The sequence below is a fragment of the Orycteropus afer genome, unplaced genomic scaffold (genome assembly GCF_000298275.1).
Source record: "Orycteropus afer afer isolate SDZICR_OR568_19922 unplaced genomic scaffold, OryAfe1.0 scaffold00093, whole genome shotgun sequence".
Classification (NCBI taxonomy): Eukaryota; Metazoa; Chordata; class Mammalia; order Tubulidentata; family Orycteropodidae; genus Orycteropus; species Orycteropus afer.
The window spans coordinates 4,176,099-4,184,667 of NW_006921680.1; positions in this window are offsets into that span (position 1 = coordinate 4,176,099).

An 8,569-nucleotide genomic window follows, 5' to 3' on the forward strand; every position below is an offset into this window, starting at 1 on the left:
ATATATATATATATATATATATATATATATATACACACACACATACACACACACACACACACACATGTGGTGTGACTCGCATATATGTGTGTGTATATATACACACACATATATGTATACACACACATATATATATACACACACACCGAATCATTATTAAATGCTATTGATTAGATCATTTATTTATGAATAATATTTTTGTAGAATTTCTGTTGCCCTCAAAGTCAATTCCAACTCAGGGCAACCCCATGTGCTATAGAGTAGACTGCTCCTTAGTTTTCAATGGCTGTACTGTTTATGGAATCAGATCTCCAGGGCTTTCTTTCCTAGCACTAAGGGGTGAGTTCAAACCATCAACCTTAAGGTTAGTTGTTGTTACGTGCCGTCGAGTCAGACCCAACTCATAGTGACCCCTCCTTAGGTTTCCGAGGCAGTATTACTATGGAAGTAGATTGCCCAACTTTCCTTCCAAGGCGTGGCTGGTGGGTTTGAACTGCCAGCTTCCTGGTTAGCAGTCAAGCGCCTTAGGCACTATGCTACTCATTTGCACCTTTAAGGGGCTTTTTCCATTTCTATTCATATAGAAATGTAGGATATTGGATTTAAACAGTGCAATACTTTACTGATATACCTTCTTTTACAAGAACCCTAATGTATTTTAAAAATAAATATTAAAAATACTGTAATCTGGCTTTTTTATTGACTGTACTAAAAGTTGTGCCACTTACAGTGCTAAATTCCTCTTCAGTTTTCCCTATATTTTGCTCCCTTTTTTCCAGCCATGTTTCAGTCCTTGCTTTTGTGCTATGGCCATACCTCTGGCGTTATCTCAGTTAGGGAATTTCACAGGCATGCGTTGGAATGTTCTCCCTTTTCATTCAAACACTATCACGAGCCACATCATCTGACTTCATCTTTCTGCCCTCACACACCAGTTCTAATCCTTATTTACACTTCTGAGTCTGGAGTTAAAAATTCTGTCTGCAGTTAAAAATGATAGTGAACAGCAATTGAAATGTTGTTGGAGATCTTTTTCTTCTTTTTTCTGAGGAAAACACAGCTGACGCCATTAAATATTAAACTGGCAGCTTGTATCCTTGGTGAATAGTCCTTTTGGCATTCTAACATCAAATAGGCAGGCATTTAAAAATTTTCACTTATCTTTAGGATTTTTTTTCAGTTCAGTTTTTTGCTGTTTCTCATATTTTTCAGAGATTCTTTGTGTACATTCATACTGACACTAATTTTCATATTTCTTTTTATAGATTCATTAGCTTTTCAGTTGGGACTTCAGTATTATCTTTGATTGATGCTCCCTCTTCTCCTACCGTCAAATGAAAATATCCGTTGTTGTGAGGTGCCATTGAGTTGATTCTGACTCATAGGGACCCTATATACAATAGAATAAAACACTGCCCAGTCCTGCACTGTCCTCACAATCATTACCATGTTTGAGCCCATTTTTGCAGCCACCATGTCAATCCATCTCATTGAGGGTCTTCCTCTTTTTTTTCTGACCCTCTGTTTTACCAAGCATAATGTCCTTCTCCAGGGACTAGTTCCTCCTAATATTATGTCCAAAGTTCAGGCATACTTAGGAGATATTGCAGGTTTGGTTCCAGACCATTGCAATAAAGTGTATATTGCAATAAAGCAGGTCACACCAATTTTTTAATTTCCCAGTGTGTATAAAAGTTATATTTGCATTATACTGTAATCTACTAGAGAACTCTGGTGGCCTAGTGCCTAAGGAATTTGACTGCTAATCAGAAGGCTGGCAGTTCAAACCCACCAGCCATTCCCTGGGAGGAAGGTTGGGTAATCTACTTCCATAGTGATACTGCCTCAGAAACCCAAGGAGGGGTCACAGTGAGTCGGATCTGACTCCACAGCAGTGGTTGCATTTTTGTGTGGCATAATCTACTAAGTGCAATAGCATTATGAAAAAGTTTGAAATATTGTAATTACCAGAATATGACACGAGACAGAAGTGAACATAAGCTGTTGGAAAAATGGTGTCAATAGAGTTGCTTGACACATGGTTGCGCCACACTTTCAGTTTGTACAAAATGTGATATCTGTGAATCACAGTAAAGTGCAAAGCAATAAAATGATGTATGTCTGTATGTGAGATGAAGCTTCATCATCCTCACTTCTAAGGAGCATTCTGGCTGTACTTCTTCCAAGTTAGACTTATTTGTTATATATTCAATGTTCTTTGCCAACACTGTAATTCAAATGTATCAGTTGTTCTTCAGTCTTCTGTATTCATTGTCCAGCTTTCACATGCATATGAGACAATTGAAAATATCATGGCTTGGGTCAGGTGCACCTTAGACCTCAAAGTGACATATCTGGACTTGTGTAATTATCGTATCTCATGCTACACTCCAAAAACCAAACTTACTGCCACTGAGTCAATTCCATCTCATAGAGACCCCTCCTTGCGTTTCCTAGGCTGTATCTCTACAGAAGTAGATTTCCCAGTCTTCCTTCCACGAAATGCTAGTGGGTTTGAACCGCCAGCCTTCTGGTTAGCAGTCAAATGCCATAGGCACTACGCCATATACTACCACCTCCTTATCCCACTGCAGCCAAATGCAAACCTCTTTCCAATTCCACCACTGCTACAGGGTCAATACTGTTTCTGCTAGTGAAAAGGCCTGCTTAATGTTCTTCCGCAAGATGTTCCAGTGTTACAAGCTCCTTCCAGTTCTAAGACCAAAGTGGGACAAGAGTAATATCAACCTACCTTAAAAGGGATTCAGACTCTCCTCAGTGAAGTGATGAGTAGGGGCATGAAAGTGAAGATAGTTTCTACATTAATCCCAATGGCAAATAGAGCTTTTAAAAAATTCCTACTGAAATGTCTTAAAAAACAGAGGTACCTGATCAAACTCCCCAACATCCTATCCCTAAACTCCCATCCAGGTTGTAATATAAGTAGCTTATGACAAGCTCAAGATTTCTTTGAAGTCTTCTCAAGTTTTGCCTTTAACCATTTGTGGTAGTTAAGGTTGTTATCAACTTGGCTGGGCCTGATTGAGTGGCTGGGCAGCTGGAGGTAGTTATTCCCCATGATGAGACTGGCAGTCAACTCCATGGTGGAATCTGCCACGAGCAACTGAGTAGCTGCTTTAGGGATGTGGTCTGCTTCCTGCATATAAAGAGAAGCTTTGGGATTGGTCTCTAGCCTTTGGCATGCTTGAACCCTGCATGTAGCCAAGTCATTGTTCAACAGCCTTCCATGCCTTGCCAATCTTGCGACTTAAAATGGACTTGAATTAATGGCCTGCCATGTGGTTTGGTAACATCGGGACTGTGCCTTTTTACTGTTAGCCTGTTAGCCTCAGCAACCAGAAGCTGTCTGAATGAAGAAAAGCCACTAGCTTCAGTGGGCGGGGAGCAGGAGGCAGAGATGAAGCCCAAGGTGAAGAGCTTTCATCCAGCCCCTAGAGCCTGGCACTTCGAACTCGGACTTAAAACCTCCAAACTGTAAGACAATAAACTCCTGTTTGTTCAGGCATCCCATTTGTGGTATATTCCTGTCAAAGCTGCACTAGGTAACCAGAACATCATTGTATACCATTATCGATTTGATATAGAAATAAAGATGAAATTACTTTCTACCAGGTGAAATTAAAGACTGTGCCATGTTTATATTGTGCCTTTTCTTTCTTTTTATTGTGATTCGAGTGAAAGTTTACAGAGCAAATTCGTTTTCCTTTCAACTGCTCATACACATACTGTTTTGTGCCATTAATTGCAGTCCCCACAATGTAACAACTCTCTTCCCACTTGCTCGGTGGTTACTTTTTCCCTGTGTCTTTCTTTCCTATCTGTTTCTGCCCTCTGAGCTTTCTCCTTGCCAAATGCTGACCTTCTGATCTCTCGTGGTTAATTATCCTAAAGAGTGCACACCTCCCTGGTGTAACTGTTCACCTCATATGCCTATCTGTTGTTTGGTTGAAAGTTAAGCCATGGGAGTTAGTTCAATTCCAGACCTGAGGGGTGACTAGTCTCAGTGATTTCACCAGTCTCTATCAGACCAGTAAGCCTGGTCTTTTTTATGGTTTTGAGTTTTGATCCACAATTTTCTCCCAGTCTACCCAGGATCTCCAATTTTGATCCCTTTCTTAGTGGTTGGCAGTGGTAGTCTGGCACCATCTAGTTCTTCTGGCCTCAGGGTCTTAGACGCTGAGTTTTCCATAGTCCGTTAGTCCCTAGTCCATGCATCTTCTTTGCTCCAGAAAAGGAGAGACCAATCGTTGCATGTGAGATGGGTGCTCACAGGCTTTTAATTTTTTTAACCCCATTTGGTACTCACCAAAGTGGGATTTAGAACAATGTTTTTTGTGTACTGTGTTATGCCAATTGAGCTTTATCTCCCCCATGATCATGGTCTCAAGCCTGTGGGCCTAGTGACACACTCCCTCAGAGTTTGGTTGTGGCTGAGAAGTTATCATAGCTTTGCCTCCAGTCAAATACAAATAAATATGTAGAAATACCATCTGCCAAACCTATGTACAGTCATGGGTATATTCCCATTCACCTCCTCATACTTGGTTATTCTACCTGTCTAACTGTGTGTCCACCCATAGATTAAAGTTTGTTGTTATTGATAATGCAATGTTATGTATGTAAAAGAATTTACCTTTGTTGCCTGTACCTCTTGTGCACCTCTCCATGTCTTCCTGTTCCTTATTGTTTACTGTACTTGTCACCCACTTTTGGTACATTGCCGTTCCTGTCATCCAAATCAATAGGTGTCTGTTACCTAGCTAGCAGTTTTCCCTCCCCTTCCCTCCCATCCTTGGTAACCAACAAAGAAAGTTTCTTCCATGTGTAAACCTTTCATTGACTTTTTGTAATAGTGGATTCATACAATATTTGTCCTTCTTTGATGGACTTATTTCACTCTGCATAATGTCCTCCAAGTTCATCCGTATCACATGCTGTTTCACTGATTCTTCATTATTCTTTAGTGCTGTATAGTACTCCATTGTGTGTGTGTACCATAGTTTGATCATCCATTCATCTGCTGATGGGCACTTAGGTTGTCTCCATCTTTCTGCTATTGTGAATAGTGCTGCAGTAAACATGGGGGTGCATATATCTGTTCATGTCCTGGCTTTCACTTCTTTTGGATATATACCTAGTAGTGAAATTGCTGTTTCAAATAGTATTTCTATTTCAAACTTGTAAAGGATGTGCCATATTGTTTCCCATAGTGATTGTACCATTTTACAGTCCCACCAGCAGTGTATGAGAGTTCCACACCCTCACCAACATTTGTTGTTTTCTGTCTTGTTGAACTTTGCTATTATTGCTGGGGTGAATGATGTGTCATTATTGTTTTGATTTGCAACTGCCTCGGAAACCCAAGGAGGGGTTTCTATGGGTCGGGTCTGACTCGACAGCATATAACAACAACAACAACAATGGCTTATTATCATGAGCATTTCTTAATGTGTTTTTTGGCCACCTGATTATCTTCTTTGGTGAAGTGCTATTGTGCTTTTTCTTTCACATACTTTATTTGGTTCACTACGTGGAAACTTGGAAATCATAAAGAGAATTTATCAAACACTGAGGGACTAGAGAAAGCCTTCTTCAAGTGATATTTGGCAAGGAAAAACATTTTGTTGAACTGGTTTATGAGAAACTATCTTTTGTAAGTGCACAGAAAAAAAAGAATAATTACTCATTGGTATTAGAATGTTTGGTATATTGGAAAAATTTCCTGTTTTTACTGGTCATTGTGTTTAACTGTTCTGAATTGTGAGAAAAGTATATGATGCTATCTATGTACAAAAAGAATGAAACATTTGGAAATGTGTGACCAAAATGCCCAGGTGTAACACAAAGACACCAGCAATAAATATAATGTAATAAAAATAAGAGACATAAGAAGTAGAGTTTCTTTTGCTTTGTTTTGTTTTTATACAAGCATTTTAATACTTATAAGCAGTAGTGTTAAAGTGGAACAGTCTGTTATATCCACAGGCAGCTGAAAATTGTACATTATTAGCTCTCCAGGCTAAGCTCTAGAATTAGGAGGCATTTTCAGCCAGTGCATTTTATTAACTCACTATGACTTCTAATAAATTACTTACACTTCTTTTATTAATTATGATTATAACAATTTTATGCAAATGACCCACCATGGTCTCAAAGATTTTTATTGTAGGATATCAAGTTGATCTAAATTCAGGGAGAGGCCAGCTTGACTGCTCAGGCTGGTCTCACAGCATGGCAATGCTCAGTCAAGTCACAATTTCCAGGACTTGTGTCTTTGCTTTATAAGCCCAGAAAAATTTATTTTTGTCTGAGTGCCCAGATTTGAACACAGGGGACTAGGCTTGTGCTAACTCAATGCACAAGAGGCCAGTGTATAAACCAGAATACTAATTTGCTCATTTATAATGAGAAGGGTGACTATCAAAGGGAGTAGAAACCTGTGATGTGTGGCCAACACCTTCTGACTCCTGTAGGAAAGTCTACATGAGAAGCCTGTAATTATTCTTTTCAGCTCTCACAAACATTTATTAACCACCTAGTGTACAGGCCATTTTGATCCCAAGGATGTTTTACATATCGTTCTTGTGTTGCATATGCAAACACTTTAATCTGAATCATGACAACAATGAATTGTCATAGATACATTTTTGCCAAAGCAAGCTGCGTTAAGCCAATTTATAACTTGGTTAGTTTTCTAAATAGCTTTCTGTTCTGATTGGCAGGTTCAGCCATGTTCATCTACATGCATGATGGTATTAGCCAGGAAGCTCATCTAATAGCCACATTCACAAAGGCATCCTCTGGTACTTCACCTGGAAGCTTCAAAGGAACCTGGTAACTACATGAGCAGGTGTACAAATACTTGTATGTATATACATATGTGTTTATTTGTTTGTTTTTTTCTACTAGATGTTGAAATCAGGATCTAAAAATTTGAAGTCTGCCAGCTCCTCCTGGTTGTCTAGCTTCACCCATACTTTGCTCCCTGCCAAACTTTTCCAGTTTGGCTTCTGGAATTCCAGTTGGGAAACAGGGGTAGAGCCAGACCTCTGCTCCTCCATCCTCCTGAAGAACTTCTATCCTTCTGAGACATAAGCAAGACATTTACTACTCTCCTCTTTCCCCGATTACTGTCATTTAGCAACCTTCCAGTTAAGCCCATTCTAATAACCACAATAGCTAGGAACTTTTTTTAAAAAATAAAAGCAGTGAGAAATACTTGCCTTATAAGATAATATGCATGTTATAAGGCTATGGTAATTAAATAGTGTCATTTTGCCACAAACAGGAAAGAATAGAACATGTAAAGAATTTAGGATATGATAAAGATGGAATTTCAAAACTGTTATAAATAGATTGTTTATTCAATAAATAGTATTAGGAAAAAAAAAACTAGATAGCCAACCTGTGACAGGGGAACAAGATGGATCCATACTACACACTAGGATTAGAAAAAGTTTTATAAGGATCAAAAACTTAAAAAAAAAAAACAAAAAAACTTTCAAAGTAATGGAATGAACCATGGAGGAATTATTTAAAATCTCTAAATAAGCTTTCGAGTATAACATACAGCTCATATGTAAGTTGATAACTCTGACTACCTGAAATTAATGCATTTCTGTAAAGCATAATGGACCACTGTTGTTTACCATTGTTGTTGAGTTGATTCTAACTCATGCTGACCCCATGTGTACAAAGTAGAAGTGCTTCATAGGATTATCAAGGCTGTGACATTTTGGAAGCAAATTGCCAGGCCTGTCTTCTGAGACACCTTTGGGTGGGTTCAAACCACCAGCTTTTCATTAGTAGTAGAGCATTTAACCATTTATGCCACCTGAGGACTCCTAATGTACCATTAGAAGGTTAAAATGCAAAAGGGAAACAAAATAATATTTGCAACAGGCAAAGGGCTCCTACCAATAGGTAAGACAAATACCAACAAGCCAATGGAAAAATAGGGAGAGGATATGAATAGGCAATTCACCAAAACAGATGCAAAGTGGCTCTTACATCATTCTCAATGTTATAATGCTCAACTTTATTCACAATCGATCAACTGCAAATCAAAACTATGCAGATACTCTCTTTCTCCAGTCAGATTGTCTAGAAATGTTTCCTGGAGTGTGGGAAAGCAAGCATTCAAACTTTTTTTTTGCTGTAACTGTAAGTTAGTACAACATCTATGGAAGGCAATCTGGAAAAATCTATTGAAGCTCTAATGAATATATTTTTTGACCCAGCAATTCCTTTCTTAAGGGTTGATTTCACACCTACTTTTGCATACTTGTGAAATGATGTATGGACAAGTTTATTCATTATATTTTTGTTTCTGTATAGCAAAGGATTAGGAAACAAATGTTCATTAATAGAATAATTAAATAAATGATGGTACATCGATACCCTAACATACTATACCAGTGTAAAAAAACCCTATTTTTTGACATAGGTTACTCAAAGATACATTAAGTGAAATAAGATATAGAACCAAGTATATGTTGTTGTTGTTATGTGCTGTCAAGTCAGACCCAACGCATAGTGACCCCTCCTT